General features: G+C 41.1%; 3 protein-coding genes and 1 pseudogene across 5 annotated transcripts in view; all 4 read left to right on the top strand.

Annotated features, from left to right (window-relative positions):
* RPL39 (ribosomal protein L39) overlaps positions 1-25,083 on the top strand; it is a 451,119-nt gene that overhangs the window by 82,479 nt on the left and 343,557 nt on the right. The gene's annotated exons all lie outside the window — the stretch shown is intronic.
* UPF3B (UPF3B regulator of nonsense mediated mRNA decay) overlaps positions 1-25,083 on the top strand; it is a 387,117-nt gene that overhangs the window by 72,786 nt on the left and 289,248 nt on the right. The gene's annotated exons all lie outside the window — the stretch shown is intronic.
* Positions 1-25,083, top strand: part of LOC126946135 (putative uncharacterized protein CXorf42) — a 100,592-nt gene that overhangs the window by 7,076 nt on the left and 68,433 nt on the right. The window lies entirely within an intron of this gene.
* On the top strand, positions 20,973-23,829 carry LOC126946127 (swi5-dependent recombination DNA repair protein 1 homolog; annotated as a pseudogene).

Here is a 25,083-nt window from a genome sequence, read left to right as displayed (position 1 = left end):
TTTACTCAAAAGTATTGAGGTTTTAAAGGTAACTTTTTCAAAATTATAATGTGTTTTAATTTGCAGATGAAGACACAAAAATGAGAGCAAAGACAGCTAAGAAAAAGGAAAAGAAACAGATGGCCAGATTTTTTTCTTTAATTTTTATTATGGAAAAGGTCAAATGTGTATAAACATACATAGAATGGTATAATGATCCCTCAGGCACCTAGTACCCAGCTTGAACAATTAACAACTTGTGAGAAATTGCCACTGCCCCCTAATTAATTTGAAACCAATCCCAGGTATAATGTCATTTATAAACAATTCAGCATGTTTCTCTAAAAGACAGTGTATTAGTCTGTTTTCACACTGCTATAAAGACATACTTGAGACTGGGTAATTTATAAAGAAAAGAGGTGTAATTGGTTCATAGTTCTGCATGGCATGGGAGGCCTCAGGAAATTTACAATCATGGCGGAAGCCAAAGGGGAAGCAAGGCACATCTGACATGGGAGCAGGAGAGAGAGTGAGATGGGGAAGCACCAGACACTTAACAGACAACCAAATCTCATGAAAACTCACTCAGTATCATGACAACAGCATGGGAGAAACCCATCCATTCAATTACCTCCCAACAGACCCCTCCACTTGTATTGACATGTGGGGATTACAATACAAGATGAGATTTGGGTGGGGACAGAGGCATATCATATCAGATGCACATTCTTTTTCTAAAAACATAACTACAATACCATTATCATGCCTAAAAAAATTAACAATAACTCCTCAGCTCTCATCACACTCCATTTTTAAATTTTTGTTGTTTTCTAGCCTAGCAGTTTCACATGAGGAAGACAGCATAAAGAACCAAGGTCTGACTGCTTCTTTTTGATGAGAATATGAATCAGGGAACTACCTCCTCCCTCTTGCTTCTCCTAGCAGTAAACAAAAGGTTCCCTTTTTGTGTTTTTATCATCAGGAACCAGGGTCCTTTCAAGGAGGTTGAATGAGACAAAATACATTTGAATGCATGATTGTCAGCTTCTGAGCTGGAGAATATGCAACAATATGCCTTCTGGGCTGGGGATGGAAGAGAAAAGGGAGAACGGCCTCATTCTGGCTTTGGTGGAGTCTCCTCTTGTGTTCCATTTGATGCAGAGGACCTTTGGGCCAGAATGGTTCCTATTTCCCTATGTCCTCCACAGAAAGGGAGGACAGTGAACAGAATTTGGAATATACTAGATAGATGTTTGGCTGCCACCTTCCCATAGAGCCCTATGAGTAGCTTCTTAGGAAGATTCCTTTAGACTACAGGGTTGTGTCTGAGCTCTTCAGCACAAATGGAGACGGGCCCTGTCTTGAAACACTGTTCTTTTACTAGGGACTTTCCCCACCGCCATTTTGCATATGTATGTATGTGAGATGTACAGGGCCTATTGGTGATTGAGGTATGTCAGCTCATAAAATGGGGCTTCCTTGTAATTCTGTTTAAATGACTTTTCCTTTGAAATTCTTATCCATATTTTATTTGGCACACAAAACAGATATACAGTTGACCCTTGAACAATGCAGGTTAGAGCTGCATTTGTCCACTTACATGTGGATTTTTTTCAATAGAGTTGCCCCCGCGTCCCCGCCCCCCGCCATATCCATAGGTTTCACACCCGAAACCCAATGCAGATCAAAAATACAGTATTCGTGGGATGCAAAACCTGCAGATAGGTAAGGCCAACTTTTTGTATACTTGGATTCTGCAGGGCCAAATGTGGGGCTTGAGTATGCATGGATTTTGGTATCTGCAGGGGTCCTGGGAACCAATGTTTACAAGGAATTCACAGCTTTGTTTTAATATAAAATGTGCCTTATAAAAAATGGTGCACTGACTTTTTTGTTTAGTCAATTCATTTAACAGACATTTGGTGAACTGCACTTGAGGATGTGCCATGCAGAATTTGAATCTGGCAGAAAAATATTTTGGAAAAATTTATAAAAAACAGGCCTAAGAAAATGGAGACTACAAATGAATGCTGATGACAGGGGCCTATACCAGGCCAAACAAAGTCAGGGCAAAGCAAGGCATAGACAGAGGAGGCAAGGACAGCATGGGAAGCCTGGATATTCTAGGCTACAGTGGCACTACAAGAACCCAACTCCAATTGGGCTCCTGAACAAGGATGGCATTATAGGGCCCATCCAAGATTTCGATGACAGGGAGATCGATGGCAATCGGTGACATATATCTAAAATCTAAAGCCTTCTGATATCTTCTCTACTTGACCTTCCTAATCTTAAACCAAACCTTCAAGGGGAGAAAGAGAATTGGTTCAGTATATTTAACAGTTCATATCTTAATAGAAAAATATAACATGCAAATCTATGTGCTATTGAAATTTTAAACCACAATGGGAGAGACTATTATGTTATTACTAAAATATCTTAGGAAAGTTAACACTGCAAGCCTTCCCTTCAGCTCACCCTTAGTGAGCATAGACTATTTGCCAAGCTCTGGACTAGGCCTCTGGCTTTGTTTTGTAAACCAAAAAGTATCTGAGACAGGTCTCAATCAATTTAGAAAATTTATCTTGCCAAGGTTAAGTATGCACCTGTGACACAGCCTCAGGAGGTCCTCACGACATATACCCAAGGTAGTCGGGGCACAGCTTGGTTTTATACCTTTTAGGGAGACATGAGACCAATCAATATATGTAAGATACACATTGGTTCAGTCCAAAAAGGCAGGACAACTCGAAGTGGGGAGGGGACTTCCAGGTCATAGGTAGAGACAAATGGTTGCATTCTTTTGAGTTTCTGATTATTCTTTCACTGAATACACAATTTACAGGAATATTCACTTATCCCTTAGTCTGGCTTAGTCAAACAATAGGGCAAAGGAAGCAATCAGATATCCTTTAGTCTCACGTGAGGAGAGGAATAACTTTGAGTTCTGTCTGTTCATAAGGAATTTCCTTGTGAGCAAATTGTGAGGGAGGTACATAGCTTTTAAAGAAATCTTTGTAGTTATCTTATTTAGGAATAGAACAGTAGGCAGGTTTTTCCTGTCCAGCTTGACTTTTCCCAGCTTGACTTTTCCCTTTGGCTTAGTGATTTTGGGGTCCCGAGATATATTTTGTTTTTATATTCCCCCCTGCCTTTTAAAAATCTTTCAGAGAAAGCATTTTAGAAGAAAATGAGTCCTCTGGTCTTAGGTTTGTCTGATCTCTCATGGCTAGGATGCTTTATTCCTAGATGAGTAGGTCCCATGTTATTGGAAAAGCTCATGTTTAGTAGGTTGTGAAGTCTCATGTCCTATGAAGAGAAAACGGAGGAAGGGAGAAAAGCAACAACAAACAAGCAAGAACAATCCTGGAAAATCTATATAGGCCATATTACTCTGAAGTCCATGCATCAGTAGGCAGGTATGAAAGTGGCTTGTGTATGTAAATAGGTTGCTGTTATTTTCTTCTGAAGTTGTCTAGCTTCAGTTTGCAGGGCTTGAAGAAAGCACAGCTTAATATTTAGTGATTTTAAATGAGGAAAAATGGGGAAGAAGGGAAAGGAAAGAAGGACAATTTGAAAACATCATTTTGGAGACTTGTAGCCAGGAAAAATTTTAGAATTCAGTCTAAACTATAGGAAATAGTAAAAATTGAAAAACACTAGGCAAGACTGGAATCTAACAGGTATACTATAGTTTATTTTGAAACTTTTTTTTTCTCTTTCCAGTCCTGTTTTCACTAAAGACAAATCAAAGGACAAATTCATTTGCAAAATAAGTTTTAGTCTTATGGCTGGAGTATTTGCATAAAGTCAGCAAGAATAATTATTTGTCATATAGTCTTCTCTTTTTTTAAAATTGACTTTGCTGGAGCTTTATTCCACAAGGAATCTTAGATTCAACTTTAATGCCTTAAGCCCAACCTGTGCCTGCAAATACTTGTATTAATTGGGTGAATTCCTCACCTCGAGGTCCCAAGAAAACTTAGGTCTCCTGGGCCTGTCAGAAAGTGACATTCTTTACTTACCACACGTTAGGAGACTGTACAGGGACTGTGTAGATAAGGTACGGGGATAGCTTTTACAAGGGGCTTTTATTGGCCCTGTAAGTCAACTTCGATTTCTTAAAGGAATCTGTATCCGAAAGTATGTTATTCCTGTCAATACCTTGGTAAAATAACCAGTTTTTCCAGTTATGTCCTGTTACAAAAGAAAATAGATTCTTATTGCACTTATGCAAATAACTATATTGCTGTAAGTTAAGAATACGCACAACTAGTTTCCAAATTTTGGAGAGATCAGGTAGAGAGAAATATGCTCTAAATTTTGTTTATACAAGTATACTTAAGTGTTAAAAGCTGTAAATAGCTCTAAAGAAAAGTTTTCTTGGCTCTGAAAAACAAAGGATGAGCAACATTTTGAGCAAAATCATAATTATTTCAGTTTTCTATTAGTTCAGTCTATGCAATTAACTAAAAAGTATCTGAGACAAGTCTCAATCAATTGAGAAAATTTATTTTGCCAAGTGTCAGGTCCAGGGGCAGGTTCCAGCCCATGCTGAGGTCGAAAGGAAGTGGGTGGATGGGTGGCAGATAGCTGAAAGAACACTCGGGTCAAGGGAGTGGGGGGCGTAGGCAGGTGAAAGATGGTTTTATTCAGCAGCTCTCTTACACTGTCTCTGTCTTCGCTAATTGCTGCAGCTACTCCCATACACAGCCGCACGGCCAGCTCTCCCTTCAGGGTCAGCAGCTTAACTCTTTCCCTCTGGGTGCAAGCAAGCCAAACTGTGTCCTGGCTTCCCGCTGTCCATCTGCAAGACAGACAGCTCTGGCTCTCTCTCTTTCTCTGGGTGCACCTGTACAGCGTCAGCAAGGTAGTTGTACCTTTTGCAGACAATAGTGGCTCTGAGCTGAGTGATGAGCCTTCCCATGTTATGGCTACATGGCTGTGATTATATAACAAGTGGAGTTATGTGCCTAAACTTGTTGAGTCATGCAGGATGTTTACCTCAGCCTATGTCTGCCTGGCTTCAGTGCAGCCATGTTCCTTACACCAAGGTTAAGGATGCGCCTGTGACACAGCCTCAGTATGTCCTGACAACATGTGCTCAAGGTGGTTGGGATACAGCTTGGTTTTATATGTTTTAGGGAGACATGAGACATCGATTAATATATGTAAGATGTACATTGGTTCAGTCCAGAAAGGTGGGACAACTCGAAGCAGGGAGGGGGCATCCAGGTCATAGGTAAATAAGAGACAAATGGTTGCATTCTTTTGAGTTTCTGATTAGCCTTTCACTGAATGCACAATTTACAGGAATAGTCACTTATGCCTTAGTCTGGCTTAGTGAAACAATAGGGCAAAGGAAGCAATCAGATATGCATTTGTTGCACAGGAACAGAGGGATGACTTTGAGTTCTGTCTGTCCTTTGTCCATGATTTTCCTTATGGGCAAATTATGAGAGAGGTATGTAGCTTTTGAACAAATCTTTGTAACTATCTTATTTAGGAATAGAATGAGAGGCAAGTTTGTCTGATACAGTTTCCAGCTTGACTTTTCCCTTTGGCTTAGTGATTTGGGGGTTCCGAGATTTATTTTCCTTTCAAAGTTTCTACCCACTTTTAATACCCTTTCATTTTTTTCCAAGTCTTGGATGCAAACCTAGCTAATGAATTGCACTGTGTCCTTTCCGTTAATGCTATGCTTGGTAACAGAATAAAGAAATATTAGTGTCCTGACAACTGACTATCAGCTGTCCAGCTGTTCTGCCCCTCCTTACTACAAATAGTGTCACTCTGGTCATGGGAGAAGCTAAGCATCATAAAAACTGAATCTTTTTAAAGTCATATTGAGAGAAATAGTCCTGTGATATTATAATATATTAGGTCTTTGTCCCTGGTTCCCATCACAAAGCTCCTAAAACCCTTGAAATTTCCTGACAAATAGGATTATCTTCTTATTTATAATGTGTCCCTTTGGATTACATCTGAGTTTATGCTAATGATATAACTCAGAGTGTGACTCCTAGGTAGCCCAGGATAGGGCCAGTCACCTGAAAAAACAGGTAATAGAGGATTAGAGGATTGGCAAGTTGGAACTTTCAGCCTCACCCACCAACATCCAGGAAAGGCGGGAAAGCAGGGCTAAGGGATGAGTTCTATAAAATCTCTTTAATAATTTTTTTTTCTAGGCATAGTGGCTCATGCCTGTAATTCCAGCACTTTGGAAAGCTGAGGTAGAAGTATTGCTTGAGGGCAGGATTTCAAGTTCAGCCTGGGTAACATAGCAAGACCCCATCTCTACAAAAAAAAATTTTTTTTTAATTATCGATGCATGATGATGCATACCTGTAGTCCTAGCTACTCGGGAGGCTGAGGTGGGAGGATCGCTTGACCCCAGGAGTTCACACCTGCAGTGAACTATGATCAGGTCACTGCACTGAAGCCTGGGTCACAGAGTGATACCCTGTCTCTAAAAATAATAATAAAAACATAAAATGAAGTATTTTTCATTGACATGATTTTGTACACATTTATGGGGTGTAATGTGGTGTGTGTGTGTTTGGGAGATAGGGTCTCCACTCTGTTGCCCTCACTGGAGTACAGTACAGTCGCTTGATTATAACTCACAGCAGCCTTGGACTCCTGAGCTCAAGGGATTCTCCTGCCCCAGCCTTCTAAGTAGTTAGGACTACAGGTACACACCACCATGCCCAACTAATTTTTAAAAATGTTTTGTAGAGATAGGGTATCACTATGATGCCTAGGCTTGTCGCAAACTCCTGGCCTCAAGCGATCCTCCTGCCTTGATCTCACAAAGTGTCAGGACTACAGGTATGAGCCACTGCACCCAGCCTAATGTAATTTTGTTTTGATACATGTATACATTGTGTAATGATCAAATGATCAGAGTAATTAGCATATCCATCACTCAAACATGTATTATTTCTTTGTGATAGGAACATATAAATCCTCTCTTCTAACTATTTTGAGAACTACAACACCTTGTTGTTTACTATAGTCACCCTACTGTGCCATAGGACACCAGAACTATAAAAACTCTTGAACAATGAGATTTGATGAGCTTCCAGATTGCTGAACACACAGAGGTGCCTGGAAGGTTATACACCTGTATTTATGCCAGTATTATGCTGTTTTGGGTTACTATGGCTTTATAGCATATTTTGAAGTCAGGTAGTGTGATGCTTCCAGCTTTGTTCTTTTTTTCTCAGGATTGTTGTGGCTATTTGGGGTCTTTTGTGGTTTCATATGAATTTTAGGATTGTTTTTTCTATTTCCATCAAGAATGTTGTTGGCACTTTGGTAGGGATTGCAATCTGTAGATCACTTTGTATCATATTATATAGGTAGCAAGGCAAACAATCAATAGAGTGAAGAGACCACTGTAGATCACTTTGGATAGTATGGATATTTTAACAGTATTAATTCTTCCAATCCATGAGCATGAGATGTCTATTTTTTTTTGTATCCTCTTCAATTTATTTCATCAGTGTTTCATAGTTTTCTTTGTAAGAGATCTTTCACTTCTGTGGTTAAATTTATTCCTAGGGTTTTTTTTTTTTGTAGCAATTATAAATGGGATCGCTTTTTTTATTTATTTTTCCAATTGTTTGCTGTTGGCATATACAAATGCTACTGAGTTTTGTATGTCGATTATGTATCTTGCAACTTTACTGAATTTGATTATCAGTTCTAATAATTTTTGGTAGAGTCTTTAGGATTTTCCAGATATAAGATCATGTCATCAATGAACAAGGATAATTTAAGTTCATCCTTTCCAAATTGGATGCCCTTTAAGTCTTTCTCTTGCCCAATTACTTTGGCTAGGACTTTCAGGACTATGTTTAATAAAAATAGTAAAATTGGTCATCCTTATCTTCTTTCAGTTCTTAGAGGAAAGACTGCCAATTTTTCCCCAGAAAGACTACCAATTTTTCCCCATTCAGCATGATGTTAGCTGTGGGTTTGTCATATATGGCCTTTATTGTTTTGAGATATGTTCCTTCTATACTCAGTTTGTTGAGTTTTTGTCATGAAAAGATACTGAATTTTACTGAATGCTTTTTTCAGCATCTGTTGAAATCATCATGGACAAAAATGTCCTTAGTTTTGTTAATGTGATATAACACATTTATTGATTTGTGTATGGTGAACCATTTTACATCCTTGCAGCAAATCCCACTTGATCATGGTGAATGATCTCTTTAATGTGATGTTGAACTTGGTTTGCTAGTATTTTATTGGGAATTTTTACATCTATGTTCATCAGGAATATTGGCCTGTAGTTTTGTTGTTGTTGTTATTGTTGTTGTTATTGTTGTTGTATCTTTGTCTGGTTTTCCTGTCAGGGTAATGCTGGCCACATATAATGAATTTGGAAGTATTCCCTACTGTTCAATTTTTTTGGAATAATTTGAATAGAATTTATATTTGTTCTTAAAATGTTTGGTAGAATTCATTGTGGAAGCCATCTGCTCCTGGGTTTTTCTTTGATCAGAGACTTTTTATTACTGCTTTGATCTCATTACTTGTTACTGGTCTGTTCAGGCTTTCTATTTCTTATAGGTCATATGTGTCCAAGAATTTAACCATCTTATAGGTTTTCCAGTTTGCTGGTATGTAGTTGGTCATAATGGTCTCTTGTGATCCTTTACATTTCTGTGGTATTTCTGTGGTATTAGTTTTAATGTCTCCTTTTCCTTTCTGATTTTATTTATTTGGGTCTTCTCTCTTTTTTCTTACTTGGTCTACCTAAAGATTTGTCAATTTTGCTTGTTTATCCCTTTGGAAAACTATTTGTTTCATTGATCTTTTGTATTTTTTTTATAATCTCAATTTCATTTATTTCGGTGCTGATCTTTATTATTTTCTCCCTTCCTTCCTTCCTTCCTTCCTTCCTTCCTTCCTTCCTTCCTTCCTTCCTCTCTTTCTCTCTTTCTCTCTTTCTTTTTGAGACAGAATCTTGCTCTGCTCCCCAGGCTGGAGTGCAGTGGTGCGATCATGGCTCACTGCAGCCTCAACCTCCTGGGCTTAAACACTCCTCCTGCCTCAGCTGCCTAAGTAGCTAGGACTACAGGCACATGCCATCATTCCTGGCTAATTTTCAAACTTTTTTTGTAGACACAGTCTCACTTTGTTGCCCAGGTGGGTCTCAGACAATCATCCTGCCTCAGTCTCCCAAGGTGCTGTGATTAAAATGTGATTAAAACACCCAGCCTTGTTACATTCTTTCTACTAATTTAGGGTTTGATTTGTTCTTGCTTTTCTAGTTCCTGGAGGTGCATCATTAGGTTATTTGAAGTCTTTCTACTTTTAAAAAAAAATTTATTTTTCATTCTTGTGGGTATATAGTAGGTACATATATTTATGGGTACATGAGATGTGTGGATACAGGCATGCAATGTATAATAATCACATCATGGAGAATGGGGTATCCATCCCCTCAAGTGATTATTCTTTGTATTACAAACAATCCAATTATACTCTTTTAGTTATTTTAAAATGTACAATTAAATTATTATTAACTATAGACATGCTGTTGTGCTATCAAATAGTAGGTGTCATTCATTCTAACTATTTTTTGGTACCCATTAATCATCCCTGACTCCCCTACCACCCTTCCCAGCCTCTGGTAATCAACCTTCTACTACGTCCATGAGTTCAACTGTTTTGATCTTTAGATCCCACAAATAAGTAAGAAAATACAATGTTTGTCTTTCTGTGCCTAGTGCCCCCCAAAGCACTAGGATTACAGGTGTGGGCCTCTATGCCCAGCCCAAATGACTTTATTATTGCACGTTCATATCCTTTTCTTTCAGATTGAATAACTCTCTCTAGCATTTTCTTGCAAGACAGGTCTGGTGATGATGAATTCATTCACCTTTTGTTTGTCTTAGAAAGTCTTTATCTCTCCTACATGTTTGAAGGATAGCTTTGTTGGGTGTATTATTCTCAGTTTTTGCCTTCAGCACTTTGAATATATCATCTCACTCTCTCCTGTCCTGTACCATTTCTGCTGACAGTCTGTTGCCAGACAAATCAAAGTCCTTTATATGTTATTTGCTTTTATTTCTCTTGCTGCTTTTAGGATCTTGTCTTTGTCCTTGACCTCTGAGAGCTTAATATATATTTTGGTGTAGTCCTATTTGGGTTTAATCTGCTTGGTAATCTTTGACTTTCCTGTATCTGGATATTTATATGTTTCTCTAGGTTTGGGAAGTTTTCTGTTATTTCTTTGAATAAGCTATCGACCCCCTTTTCTTTCTCAACTTCCTCTTGAGGGCCAATGACTCAGATTTGCTCTTTTGAAGTTATTTTCTAGTTCTTGTAGGTATTCTTCATTCCTTTCCCTTCTTTTTTCTTTTTTTCTTCTCTGACTATGTATTTTCAAATAGACTATCTTTGAGCTCACTCTTTCTTTCTTCTGCTTGATCAGTTCTGCTGTTGATACCTCTGTGATGAGTTTTTCAGTTCAGCCAATGTATTTCTCAGTTCCAGGTATCTGTTTGATTTTTTCTCATCATTTCCATTTCTTCATTAAATTTCTCTGATACATTTCTAAATTGCGTTTCTGTATTAACTTGGAGATTGCGAGTATCTTCAAAACTGCTATTTTGAATTCTTTTTTTTTTTGAGATGGAGTCTCGCTCTGTCACCCAGGCTGGAGTGCAGTGGCCGGATCTCAGCTCACTGCAAGCTCCGCCTCCCGGGTTTACGCCATTCTCCTGCCTCAGCCTCCCAAGTAACTGGGACTACAGGCGCCCGCCACATCGCCCGGCTAGTTTTTTTGTATTTTTTTAGTAGAGACGGGGTTTCACCGTGTTAGCCAGGATGGTCTCAATCTCCTGACCTCGTGATCCACCCGTCTCGGCCTCCCAAAGTGCTGGGATTACAGGCTTGAGCCACCGCGCCCGGCCTATTTTGAATTCTTGATCTGACTCCTGTCACTTTGCTATCTGAGAGCTCACATGTTGCTCTCTCATTGGGGTTGATCACTGGTTCCTTGCTTTGTCCATTTGGAGAGGTCATCGTTCACTGTTTGCTGTTATTTCTTATGTATGTAGATCTATGTCTTCGCGTTAAAGAATTGGTTATTTTTTCAAGTCTTTCCTGTCTGAGTTGGTTTGTGTGTTTAGAGGTTCTGTGCGATTTGCCCGTTGATTCCCTTAGCCCTAGATTGCTGCCTTCTCTTGAGCACTAGATGGCGCCCTAAGCACAGCTTTTCTGTAGCTCTCCAAGTGCTGCCCATTGCAGGTAAGGGGAGATTCCAAAGAGGACTCCTCAGCTGTGTGGGGAAGCTGGCTATGGCTTCGTGCTCAGAGGTTCCCTGCAGGGTGCCTCCTACAGTGTGGTGCTGCTAAACCACCTCTCTAATTTGGTGTCCCCTTTTTCTATAGTGGAGAGCAGACCCCGAGTTTCTAGTGCTGGGCCATGCGGCCCCACCTCCAAGGTTTGTCTCCACCTGTCCTTAGGTGGAGGCACTTGTGATGCTTCCTGTGAGTTGAGACAGGAACAACTTTCTTGCATAGGAACCCAAGATGATGGGGAAGTTGGCTGTCCACTTTGATCTCACTTTTTCCAATGTAGAAACCATGAGTCTTGGAGGATTTTTCCATGTGGTGTCTAGTAGTTTGGGGGAGGGGCATTGTGGATAGAGAAGTCCATTTCTCTCACTTTCAGCTCATAGTTTTTCACTTCTCTGTGGCCTCAGGGATTGTCACAGCTTTGGCTTTGAGTTCTTGTGATAAATGTGGCACTGGATAGTTGTTTTTGGTTTTTAGTGGGCAGGGGGAGTGAATCCAGATTGCTTCTACTCTGTCTTTCGTGACATTACTCCCCAACTCTGAAGTTTTGAGAATGAGTGACTGAAGAATTGTAATGCCATTATCCAAGCTAGGGGACATGGAACATGTCATGGTAAATAAATAGGTCAGGTTGCGCTTGTTGAATTTGAGAGTCATCTGCAACTAAATGGACTATAAGAATCTTGACCTTGGCATTCAGGAGAGAGAGCTGAGATAAAAGCATAGATCTATAAATCATGAGTGTGAAGGGATGGTGGTTGAATCCCTTAGAGTGGAGGGGATCATAAAGGTAGAGAGGGTAGAGTGAGAATTCAAAAGTGCCAAGAACTGGACTTTGAGCAACCAACTCCTACACCTTGAGGAATGGGTAGAAGAGAAGTGAGCATACTAAGACAGGGAGCAGCAGTTGGAGAGATAGGAGAAAATTCCAAAAAGTGCTGGTCATAGAAACCAAGGGAAGAGAGACATTCAGAAAAGAGAAAGTAGCTTTTTTGCAATGGGTTTGCTACTAGAACATAGGTTGTCTTGAAAACCACCCCTAAAAACCAAAATGGGAAAGGAAAAGACTCATATCAATATTGTCATCATGGACATGTAGATTCAGGCAAGTCCACTACTACTGGCCATCTAATCTACAAATGCAGTGGCATCAACAAAAGAACCACTGAAAAATTCAGAAGAAGGTTGCTAAGATAGGAAAGGGCTCCTTCAAGTATGCCTGGGTCTTGGATAAACTGAAAGCTGAATGGTATCACCACTGATATTTCCCTGTGGAAATTTGAGACCAGTAAGTACTACATGATTATCATTGATGCCCCAGGATACAGAGTCTTCATCAAAAACACAATTACGGGCCGAGCACAGTGGCTCACGCCTGTAATCTGGGCACTTTGGGAGGCCGAGGTGGGCAGATCACTTGAGGTCAAGAGTTCGAGATCAGCCTGGCCAACATGGTGAAACCCCATCTTTACTGAAAATACAAAAATTAGCTGGGTGTGGTGGCATGCATCTGTAATCCCAGCTACTCGGGAGGTTGAGGCAGGAGAATCACTGGAACCTGGGAGGTGGAGATTGTAGTGAGCCGAGATCATACCACTGCACTCTGGACTGGGGAACAGAGCATGACCTTGCCTCAAAAACAAACAAAACAAAACAAAACAAAAAACGACTACAGGCACATCTCAAGCTGACTGTGCTCTCTTGATAATTGCTGCTGGTGCTGGTGAATTTGAAGTTGGTATCTCCAAGAATGGGCAGACCCATGAGCATGCCCTTCTGGCTTACATGCTGGCTGTGAAACAACTACTTGTTAGTGTTAACAAAATGGATTCCACTTAGTCACCCTACCACCAGACGAGATACAAGGAAATCAGCACTTACATTAAGAAAATTGGCTACAACCCTGACACAGTAGCATTTGTGCCAATTTCTGGTTGGCATGGTGACAGCATGCTGGAGCCAAGTGCTAATATGCCTTGGTTCTAGGAATGGAAAGTCACCTGTAAAGATAGCAATGCCAGTGGAACCATGCTGCTTGAAGCTCTGGACTTTATTCTACCATCAGGTCATCCAACTTACGAGCCCTTGTGTCTGTGTCTCCAGGATGTCTACAAGATTGTTGGTATTGGTACTGTACCTGTGGGCCGAGCAGAGACTGGTGTTCTCAAACCTGGCATGGTGGTCAACTTTGCTCCAGTCAATGTTAGAACTGAAGTAAAGTCTATTGAAATGCACCATGAAGCTTTGAGTGAATCTCTTCCTGGGGACAATGTGGGCCTCAATGTGAACAAGGTGTTTGCCCACTTAATAAAATCAGATATAAAGAACAAGAAGGCTAAGTTGTTATAAACGTCAGTTAGCATGCCTTACAGTTCTTGGTGGCTTAGATCACCACTTTATATTTCAAAGTATCTGAATAAAGACAGCTTCACAGTTGCTCCCAAGTCTTCATATCTGAAAGAATCCTTTTACAAATCTGAAATGGAACAATTTGATATTTATTACAGAATCATCGTGGTCTTGAAAGAAATCAGTGATTTACATTTGTAACCATATTTCCAAAGAGAATGTCTTTTGTATGACATGGGGGAATGTAAGAGGTACATAGATTATTTACAACTGTCTCTGTCAAGCATTTGCCCTTTATTTGTGTCCATTGCTGGATTCAACACTCTATTGGCATATCCATACTTAATTTTTTTGTTGTTGCTGTTGTTGTTCTGATTAAAAACATGCATTACATTCTTTCTAAGAAAAAAAAAAAGAATGTGTCTGCCAAAGATGTTCATCATGGCAGTGTTGCTGGTGACAGCAAAAATGACCCACCAATGGAAGCATCTGGGTTCACTGCTCAGGTGATTATCCTGAACCATCTAGGCCAAATCAGTGCTGGCTATGCCCTGTACTAGACTGTCACACATCTCACATTCCTTGCAAGTGTTCTGAGCTGAAAGAAAAGATGACCATTCTGGTAAAAAGCTAGAATATGGCCCTAAATTCTTGAAATCTGATGATGCTGCCATGATTGTAGTTCCTAGCAAGACCATGTGTGTTAAGAGCTTCTCTGAATATTCTGACTATCTGACTATTCTTCTCTGGGTCATTTTGTGGGGAAATATACCTTTATACCAAGTATAGAGCCAAGTATGAACTTACACAACAGGTTATATAGGTTATATAACAAGTGGAGGTGTACACCTGCATGCCAATCTCGCTGAGACAGACAGTTGCCATGGGTGCAGAGGACAAGAAGGTGGCTAGAGCTGGCAAGGTCACCAAGTCTGTCCAGAAAGCTCAGAAGTCTAAATGAATATTATCCCTAAAACATGCCACCCCCGTCTTTTTTGTTGTTGTTGTTGTTTGTTGTTTGTTTTTTTTTTTGGTTTGTTTGTTTGTTTTGAGACAGGTTCTCACTCTGTTGCCCTGGCTGGAGCACGGTGGCACGATCTCTGCTCACTACAACCTCTGCCTCCTGGGTTCAAGCAGTCCTCCTGCCTTAGACTCCCAAGTAGCTGGGACTACAGGCATGTGCCACCATGCCTGACTAGGTCTCATTATATTGCCCGGACTGGTCTCAAACTCCTGGGCTCAAGTGATCTACCCATCTCAGCCTTCCAAAATGTTGGGAGTACAGGCATGAGCCACGGTGCCTGGCCTGAGTCTTAATCAGTGATGGAAGGGTCTCAGAACTGTTTGTTTCAATTGGCCACTTAAATTTAGTCGTATAAGATTGGTTAATGATAACAATGCATTGTAAAACCTTCGGAAGAAAGGAGAATGTTTTGTGAACTTTTTTTTTTTTTTTGGCATCTGGTAGTTTTAAGTTATTTAGTTTTTAAAATCAGCACTTTTTAGCGGAAACAACTTGACCAAATACCTGTCACAGAAATTTGAGACCCATTAAAACCAAATTTAATGAGGAAAAAAGAGAGAGTAGTCAACAGTGTTAAGAGTACAAAGAAATAAAGTAGACTAAGATCTGGATGTGATGTTTTATAAGTTTCTGACGAATTAAAATAGTGTTTTAAAAGCCAGAGTCATATTCAAAGAACTACAGAGAAAATGGGAGGAAGAAAAATCCTTTTGCAATAAACTTAGGGTGCCATTTAAAGAAGTTTGACATCAAAAAGAAAGCAAGGGTAATAGATGGGTTACTTAAGTGTCATGTACAAATCTCTTCCTTTTTTTTTCAAAATTGAATTTTTTTTTGTAATGTCTATAATCCTGTGTCTGATTTGCAAATTTGGATGTAAAATAAGAATCACTTGAGCACAGTTGCAGAGTTTGATCAGAGAAGCAGAGTGAAAAGCAATAAGGGATGATTACAGTAATTAGACCATATGCAATTGTGGAAGCAGGGTGTCAGGTCCTGGGGTCTGGGTCCAACACATGCTGAAGTCCAGAAGGAGTGGGTGGATGAGCAGAAAGAACATTCAGGGGGCTGTAGGCAGGTGAATATGGTTTTATTCAGCAGCAGCTTTTATTAACAGCTTTCTCACACTAGCTCTCTCACACTGGCCACCCTGTCTTGGCTGCTTGAGCCGCGGCTCCCACACACAGCTGTGCAGCCAGCTCTCCTTTGCCTTCAGGGTCAGCAGTTTAACTCTTTTTCTCTCTGGGGGCACGAGCAAGCCAAGCTGTGTCCTGACTCTCTCCCGTCCATCTGCAAGACTGACAGTTTTCGCTCTCTCTCTTTCTCTGAGCACCAGCGCACCCACCACCATGTTGAGCCAAGCTGAGCCCCAACAGCCCTGTACAGCATAGCAGGGCAAATATACCTTTATACCAAGTATAGAGCCAAGTATGAACTTACACAAACAGGTTATGTAACAAGTGGAGGTGTGCGCCTGCATGCCAAACTTGCTGAGTCATGCAGGCCTGGATATCCACTTCGGCTTATTCCTTGACCAAAGCACATCCGTGTACCTTACACTCCACCCCTTAGGCTGAGGGAGACTTAGGTCTTGGGCACACAGGTTTGATACTCAGGTTTTGCACACAGGCCTGACATATAAACTTTGGGCATGCAGGCCTGATACATACACAGGCTTGACACATAAGCCTGACACACAAGCTTTGGGCATGCAGGCCCAATACATACATAAGCTTTTGGGCACTCAAGCCCATTATATACATAAGCTTTGATGAACTGCCCAGCTATTGGCGCAGATCACCATAGGTTGTCACATCCTTGGTGATTACCAGTCACACTGCCCTGAGTTTAGCTTATTAGCCGCCTTGCCCACACCTGGTTTCAAACCACATGGTGTTAGTACTAGGCTGGACTGCACCCCAGCTAGATCTAGCTGTGTGCCATGCCCTATCAGGAATGAGGGGATACCCTTCCTAATGGTGAAGTCTCAGGGATTAGGAGTGCCTCAGGCCCCATGGCCTTATCTTGCATTAGGACTACAGGTCCCAAGACCTCTTGCAACTTAGCTGCTAAGGTTTTTGTACTTAGCATACTTCACCGTTTCAAGTAGGCACCCCACTTCGCTAAAGTGGATGTCTGTGCTGTCTCTGTCCAGGGGGTCATTACCCATGAATGCACCCATCCCACTATTAATAACTGCTTCTCTATTAGTAAGCACCAGAGCTCAGGTCCCGTCCACAGTTGGGACTAACAGCCCACTGGTGCTTCCAAGTGCTCCATGCACTGCTATAGGCCCTAGCCAAAATTATCTGTGGTTACATGCACATTCAGTGTAAATGAGCACCCTAGTTTACTACCCAGAAAGGCTGTCTCAGCCTCATCACCCCAATCCCAGGCAAGAGGGACACTGCCACTTTTAAACCTGCAAGAGAATCAGAGGTTAACAAAACATTATTAACAAAACCACAACATATGGTGGGGCCTATACAGTAGCCCTGCAGCAACACTGTGAAAGTCCATTGTCACTGTCCCATGAAGGCAAATTGTTACTTGCTCTCTGGAGCATTGTCAGTTGACAAGAATGCATTAGCCAAGTCCACCACACAATGGCACTGCCAAGTTCCGTTGTCAAGTAGTCTGTTAAGTCTGTGATAGATGACACAGCTGCCAAGCCATGCAAAACATCCACCCAGAATGTCTTCAGGTATGGATGCAAGAGACATACATAGCGCATAAGCGGAAAGCCAAGCAGCTGATGCCAAGATGCAGAGATACAGGTTTCACTTTCACTGACCAGTCTTCATAGTTGTCAATAAATGCAGCTCTGCCCAGAAACTTATCCGGGGGTCAGGGACCAGTGGATTGCCAAGTCCAAATGTGGCTCCTGTTGTCCGGTGCCCTCCAAGCTGGGCATCTCGGCCAGTTCTCTTATCAAACAGAAAAGGCTTTACACTTCCACCGACTGTAGCAGGTACTCTTTGAAAACTGGAATGCTTGAGCGGGACTGGGTTGCGCAGCAAGGTCCTTCTCCCAAATGACTTGCACTAAGTCTGTGCACGACTACCGACATTATTTGCTTAACTCCCTCAACTCAGCAGGGGCACAGGCACCAAAGGAAGGGTGCTCCACCACAGCAGGGGGTCTCTGGGCCTACTCGTGTGGCCCAGTAGCTGCTCATGATCTATTTTGTGGTGGATCATTGGGCAAGCCTGCCATGGAGGTTCTTCCTCCTCCCTGCACTGAGTCCCACAAGAACTGGGCATGAACTTCCCACAGCACAATTACAAACACTCATCTGACTCTGCCAGCAAAGGCATGCTTCTTCTCAGTGCTGTGCACTTCCAGGTGCTTCAGTGCCTTCTCCATACTCACAGGAGACCCACCCACTGCCTCCCATGTTTCCACTGGAGCCCATCTTCACAGCACAGCCACCACCGGGTATCACAGCCCATGCTGCGGCCACAAAGCCAACCCGGGAGCCCTCAGGGACTGGGGCCCACTCACCTCATCCCATTCTCATCACCAGTTGTCAGGTCCCGGGATCCAGGTCCAGCCCATGCTGAAGTCCAGAGGGAGTTGGTGGATGAGCAGAAAGAACACTTGAGGGGCCGTAGGCAGGTGAATATGGTTTTATTCAGCAGCAGCTTTTATTAACAGCTTTCTCACACTAGCTCTCACACTGTTCGCCCTGTCTCAGCTGCGTGAGCCAGTGGCTCCCAAAGACAGTTGTGTATCTGGCTCTCCCTTGCCTTCAGGGTCAGCAGCTTAACTCTTTCTCTCTGGGCATGAGCAAGCCAAGCTGTGTGCTGGCTCCCTCCTGTCCATCTGCAAGACGGACAGCTTTGGCTCTCTCTCTGGGCACCAGCGTGCCCGCCATGGTAAGCCATGTTGAGCCGAGTGGAGTCCCAAGAGCCCCTGTAGAACGTTAGCAGGGCAGTTATACCTTTTACAGACAACAGTGGCTTAGAGTGAAGTATAAACTTACATAAACAGGTTATATAACAAGTGGAGGTATGTGCCTGCATGCCAAACTCACTGAGTCATGCAGGCCTGGATATTCACCTTGGCCTATTTCTTGACCAAAGAACATCCATGTACCTTACACAGGGGAAGAAATCTATGGAAGGCTATTGTCTCTGCACTTATGGCAGTCTGAAATCACTGTAGATATTCAGGGCCCACAGTTGGGAAGAAGAGGTGTATGTGGTGTGGGGGAAAGCAAGGACAAACTGGAACCTGCAAGGATTAACTTGAATATCTAGGACAAAGTAAATCCCGTGAAGACTTACTAGAACCTGCGTCTGTCTCTTATTGCCTCCAACCTAGAGAAAGAGCTGACATCCATAGTGATGGAAATGCACACACAACTGACCTAGGACTTGGAGAAGTTGAAGAAGGAGATCTTGTCAGAGTTGGAGTTGCTGCAGGTCCTGCTGCTGCCCCACACCAACAAGGTGTGCCAGTGGATCAGTGCCAGTGTACGCCAGTGGCAACAGTGCCTGGTCCTACCAAACTTCAGAATATAGTATCTGTTGCTTCACTCCCACTTCCCAAGCCCTGCCCAAATTTTCCTCCTGGTCCAGTCTCAGAACCATATTGGGAAGGCAATTCCAGGAAACTATGTTTCTAGCTTAGCTAAGTTGGCAAAGCCACTTCAACAACTGTGAGACAAATACAGACCAGTAGAATGTGACTGGTCACTATTAGAGAAAAGGATAACACACAGTAGAGAAAAAAGAAAGAATCCCAAACCAAAAACCGTATGGGTCATTCTGCGCATCAGTTATGGACAAGGACTTCTCAGTGTTTGGTGCTCACATTCAACAAAAGCTGTGTCCAAGAAGGACTCATTTAACTAGTATCATCTACCCCAACAATCCTGAGTGTCTATGTCCACAATGTTCAGCAGAGCAGAAGAGGAAGAAACAGTAAGCATGGAGTTACTGGCAGCATTTTGGAATGCTTCTGGTCACCATGAATTTTGGTCACTGACCTCTGACTTCTGAAATAAGCCATCCAACACTGAACCTTCCACCCAGCTTTTCAAAGAGGGTGAGTGTTCCCTTATTTTTAAAGCAACCATTGGTGAAATAAAGGTGACACATAAATTAGATTCACTGTATAGGCTTTGGTAAAAGTTGTGATTTGTTTCCAAAGCTTCAGATAGAAATGAATCCCAGTGTGACACATGGATATCTTTTCAGTTTAAAAGCAAAGTTTCAGAGGTGAAAACTTCGGCTTCTGTGCTCTCACCCACCCCTCTGAGGAATACGAAATAGCTGGGGGCCCATGGATAAAACAGAAAAGCGGTGGAGAATAGCTTGAAGGCACCAGGAGGCTAGACAGATGGCTGTAAAGATATTCTGCTTATTTTATGGGGTAAGCCGTGCTTTGAGCATTTTCTAAAGGGGAAAGAAAGGTGAGCAACTTTATTTATCACAAAACAGTTGATTTTTTACTTACTTTACTTACAAATGACTATGGTTTGAATATTTGTCCCCTCCAAAACTCATGTTGAAATTTAATCCCCAGTGTGGCAGTATCGAGAGGTGGAGTCTTGGGGCTTTTAAGAGGTGATGGGTCATAAGGGCTCTGCCCTCATGAATGGACTAATCCATCCATGGATTAATGGGTCAATAGATTTAATGAGTTATCATGGTAGTGGCTTCATAAGAAGAGGAAGAGAGACCCAAGCTAGGATACTCAGCCCCCTCACCTTGTGATGCTCTGTGCTGTCTAGGAAGTTAACAGAGAATCCCCACCAGCTAGAGGGTCCTCACCAGATGCAGTCACTTGACCTTGGGCTTTTCAGCCTCCATAACCATATGAAATAAATTCCTTTTCTTTATAAATTACACAGTTTTAGATATTCTATTATAAGCAACAGAAAACAGACTAAGACAAGAACGTTTGATGAAAAGCTATGCCTTTTAAATTTTGACTGGCATTAAGTTATATAGATAGAACATAGTAACCTAGCTCAACAGACCACACATAATTTAAATTTATTACTTTTCTTCTCCATAGATTAAGTTAGAAAAAAGGAAATATTAATTTAGCTACTGAAGTTTTGCATCTAAAACCTTCTCTGAGAAATTCTGGCTAGTCTCTTTTAAAGAGTAATAGAAAATCATGGGCTTTATTTTGAAGAGCCAGTTTTCTTCAGCATTGTGGTAATAATAATAACTAATATTATTTAGGATTTGCTACATGCTAGGTATTAACCAACTATTTTACATGTATTATTGAATCCTTTTAACACTTCTAGGCTATCAGTATGATTATTCCCACTTAAAGATGAAGAAACTGGAGCACAGAAAGGTTATGACTTGTGTAAAGACACACAGTAAGTTCCAGAGCCACAGTTCAAACCCAGTCTACATCACTGCATTCTTACAAAGTTCACACTGATCAGTAGGTAGAAATCACTTCAGCAAAAGATGTCTGAACAGGAATAGTTAGTGCAGCATCTTTTATAAGGGTTTAACATTTGAAAAAGCTTATCTGTCTGTCTATCAATAAGGGACTGGTTAAACTGATGAAGTTAATCTATTCAGTGGACTAGTTTTGCATCTGTTAGGAGTTATATTACAGAGATGTACAGACAGTGTGATCCAATTTTAGTAAACATATTTACCAGTATTCATATACATTAAAAAGTCTGGAAAATTATACAGCAAAAATACTAACAATGATCATTGTGAAGTGGTAGGATTCTAGGTAATTTAAAATTTGTCCCAATTTTTCCTACAATAATCATGTAATAAAGAATAGAATAAAATCTTTAAAACTCACACCACTGTTCTTTTACTGAGAAACACTGCTTCTCTTTTGAGTTGCAGACTGGAAATCAGCCCTGACTGCACTCAAGTGCTCTGTGACCTTGGACAAGTCACTTACCCTCTCTGGGTCTCCTGTTTCACATATATAACAAGAACGTGATTTAATTTTGCAGGTTCCTTTGTGTTCTAACATTCTTTGACTTAATGGAGCTGATTCTTAGCAAAGTTCTTTTTAAAAAAGAACAAATAGTGTGTGGAGATTTAAATGTTGATAAATGGTTTCTTCACACTTTATCTGTTTTCTTCAGCATGCGAAGTTATTATTTCCATTATTCCCTTCCCATGAGTCCTTTAAGAAGAGAAAGCTGGCTTTTTGCTCTCGCTGGGGATGGCGGAGGGAGGTACCCTGCTGAGGGGAAGGGGGATGCCTGAGACCTGGACTTCCTTGGGAGTCTGCTATGGAGTCAAAGGAAAACCAAGATTTCATTTTCAAGATGGAAAGTCCATCAGACTCAGCTGTGGTTTTACCTAGCACTCCTCAGACCTCTGCAAATCCATCATCTCCCTATACAAATAGTTCACGAAAACAACCTATGAGTGCAACACTTAGAGAAAGATTAAGGAAAGCAAGGTCTTCATTTAATTCCTGTTATAATGTGGTGAAACTTCTTAAAGTAGAGAATGAAGAAAACGATCAGACCTTTTCAGAGAAACCAGCATCTTCCACAGAGGAAAACTGTTTGGAATTTCAAGAAAGTTTTAAACACATAGACAGTGAATTTGAAGAAAATACAAATTTGAAAAATACTTTAAAGAATTTCAATGTCTGTGAATCTCAGTCACGTGACTCGGGGTCATGCAGTGCTCTCCAAAATGAGTTTGTGGATGAGAATCTTTCTACACAAAGATTAAACGATGAAAAAGGCAAATTGGTGAAGCAGGTTCAGGAGAAAGAAGACCTTCTTCAGAGGCTAAAACTATTCAAACTGTATGACAAAGAATGATCTATCTCCATTACAATTGTTAATAAAGAAGTGGAGAAGTGGTAACCAGCTGTTGCTTTGAGTTGCAGTCACCTGTGTCTGAAGAGAACAAGAAACTAAGGCTTACTCAATTTATAGACTACTACGGGTTAGAAGATAAATTGCTACACTATAACAGAAGTGAAGAATAATTTATAGATGTTTAATTCCTGATTTTTGCTCCAGAATATCTTTGAGAATGATAACTTAATTAAAAGATACTTACTCATTTTAAAGGGAAGATAGAAACCATTAGGGCTCAGAGGAAGGTATCCCAGTGAACATCAATTAAGGGCACCCTAGTATATAAATTATAAACTAAGTTCTAAAAGGAAAATTAGTATTTTGGATAGATTTGACAAAGAAAACTTGACATTTAAATCATGTTTAAAAAGTCATTTGGGCAGTTCTGGAAACTAGTTTTAATACAATCGTTTTATTGTGGCCAAAAGTTTTATTTTAAATGTTAAAAAAAAAAATTGTCCAATCTAGTGAATGTCTAAACCTAAAGTTTAAAAATTTCTGCCTCCTAAGTTTATGCACCTTGTTTACATCCATCTACCACATATTTCCATCTGATAATCTAGCAGGTAATTAAACCCATATGTCCAAAACTAAAAAAAAAAAAAAAAAAAAAAAAAAAGGAATGTTAATGTTAACGCATTTCACCAGAAATGTGTCAAATCACTCTGGGAAAATAAGTGCCTTTTCCCAGAAAGACACTTTGTGACCAATACATTAACAGAGTGTGTTTGTTTGTTTTTGCCATATGTTGAAACAACACACGTCACAACCCAAGCAAAATAAGAAACAAAAGCAAACTATTCAAACACAATCCCCATTAGCTGTCCTTACTCCAGATTCTTGGCTTTGTTCCTAGGATCGCCTTTTACCTATATATCTGATTAATGATAATAATAATGATAACTACTAGCCTTTGTTTTACAGATATCCATAGGGCCATTTAAAATATTCGAGGCATAGTGAACGATGCTGAGCAGAGGAGGGCAACGAGAAAGAGTAGATTTTTTTTTAGAAAGTGGGTGGCTGGCTCGGTTGGCTCACTACCTGTCTAGGAATTAACCCAGGCATGGAGGCTGTACTTACAGGAGCGCGTGTCCTTGCATGGCCTTTGCCAAGAGGCTCTCAGGCGCCTTCTGTCGAGTTGGCCCTCACGCCGTCTCTGCCTGAGGGTTCTGGCTTTGCACCCAGCTCTCCTGACCAGCACCTTCCAAATTCACTTTTCACAAATGGCTGTTTCTCACCATTTGTGGGGTGATGTGATTCTAGGAGGTAATGTGAAGTCTGAGGGGTGATGTGGGGTAAAGTGGAGCTTGGAGAGGGGGACTGGCGTGGGGCATGTGTAGAGCCTGAGAGGTAATATACAGATTAGGGAATTGTGAAGGGGAGTCTGTGGGATAGGGGTGGAATGATGTGCAGTTTGCTGGGGTGAGGGGTGGGTGGGAATGTGCAGCCTGTGAGTTGCTGTGTCCCCAAGACCTACTCTCTACTATATGAGCATAGTCCCGGCACGACCCAAACCTTGGTGTCTCCTGCACCCCAGGAGACCTTAGCTCCAGTCAGGGGAATGGCAGAAAGCTTTCGTGCAGTTTCCTAGTCACATTTTTAACTTGCCTCCTCTAATAAACTGAAAAAATCTGCCCTCAGCGAAGAAATGCTGTATTTTCTGTTATCCTTATCAACCGGAATAGTCTTTCAGCAATATATATTTATTATGAAATCAGAAGCTATTTTTCAACAAATGTGAATATTGAATATGTACTCCGCCCGCCAAAACACACCCCAGAGAAAGATCTCCCTAGAATCAATGGTCTGGAATCTTTTCACCTGTCTCACACTCCATGCCCTCTTCCATTTTTCACCCCCTAGCAGCCTCTTAGATTATGTATTCACCTTGGAACTATGATTCTGGGATCTTGCCCATTTATGTCTGCTTGCTAACTGTGTGGCAGCAAGTAAATCACCAAACTACTCTGAACTAAAAACATCAACCTCATAGAGTCTATTCATTTATTCACTCACTCAACGCATGTTTACTGAGTCCCTACTCCTGTTGAACCCTCGGCTGGGTGCTGGTAATAACGTCAGTGAACAAGGCAGATGCTTCCCTTCCTCTAATGAAATTGGTCACCCAACTGGGGAGCCAGACAATATACCAATAAATACAAAACTGGTGGTATGTATGTCAATGTAAAGAACATGGTAAAACTAGAAAGAATACAAAGTCTTCTAATTTAGGATGTAGGTCATGGGAGGCCACTCCAAGGAAGGGACATGAAAGCTGAACCTGAAGGATAAATAAGAATGAGCCAGGTGAAAGATGATGGGCAGTGATTCCAAGCTGGGATATTTTCATATATTCCAAAAGAGGCCATGTGACTAGATGGTGAGGAGTGAGAAGAGAGGCTCCAGTAGTTTGAAGAGTTAAAGCAGGAGATAGATTAGGCAAAGCTTTGAAAGCCATGCTTAGAATTTTAAATCAAGTCCTAGGGTACAGTGGAAAGCCACTGTATTATTTTTTATCACTAACATGATCTGATGTAGGTTTGGGGAAGACTAATTTGGCTAATATGAAGATAACAGAT

Source organism: Macaca thibetana, chromosome X, assembly GCF_024542745.1.
Source record: "Macaca thibetana thibetana isolate TM-01 chromosome X, ASM2454274v1, whole genome shotgun sequence".
NCBI classification, from domain to species: Eukaryota; Metazoa; Chordata; class Mammalia; order Primates; family Cercopithecidae; genus Macaca; species Macaca thibetana.
Note: the sequence above shows the minus strand (reverse complement) of the source record. Positions and strands in the feature narration are given on the sequence as shown.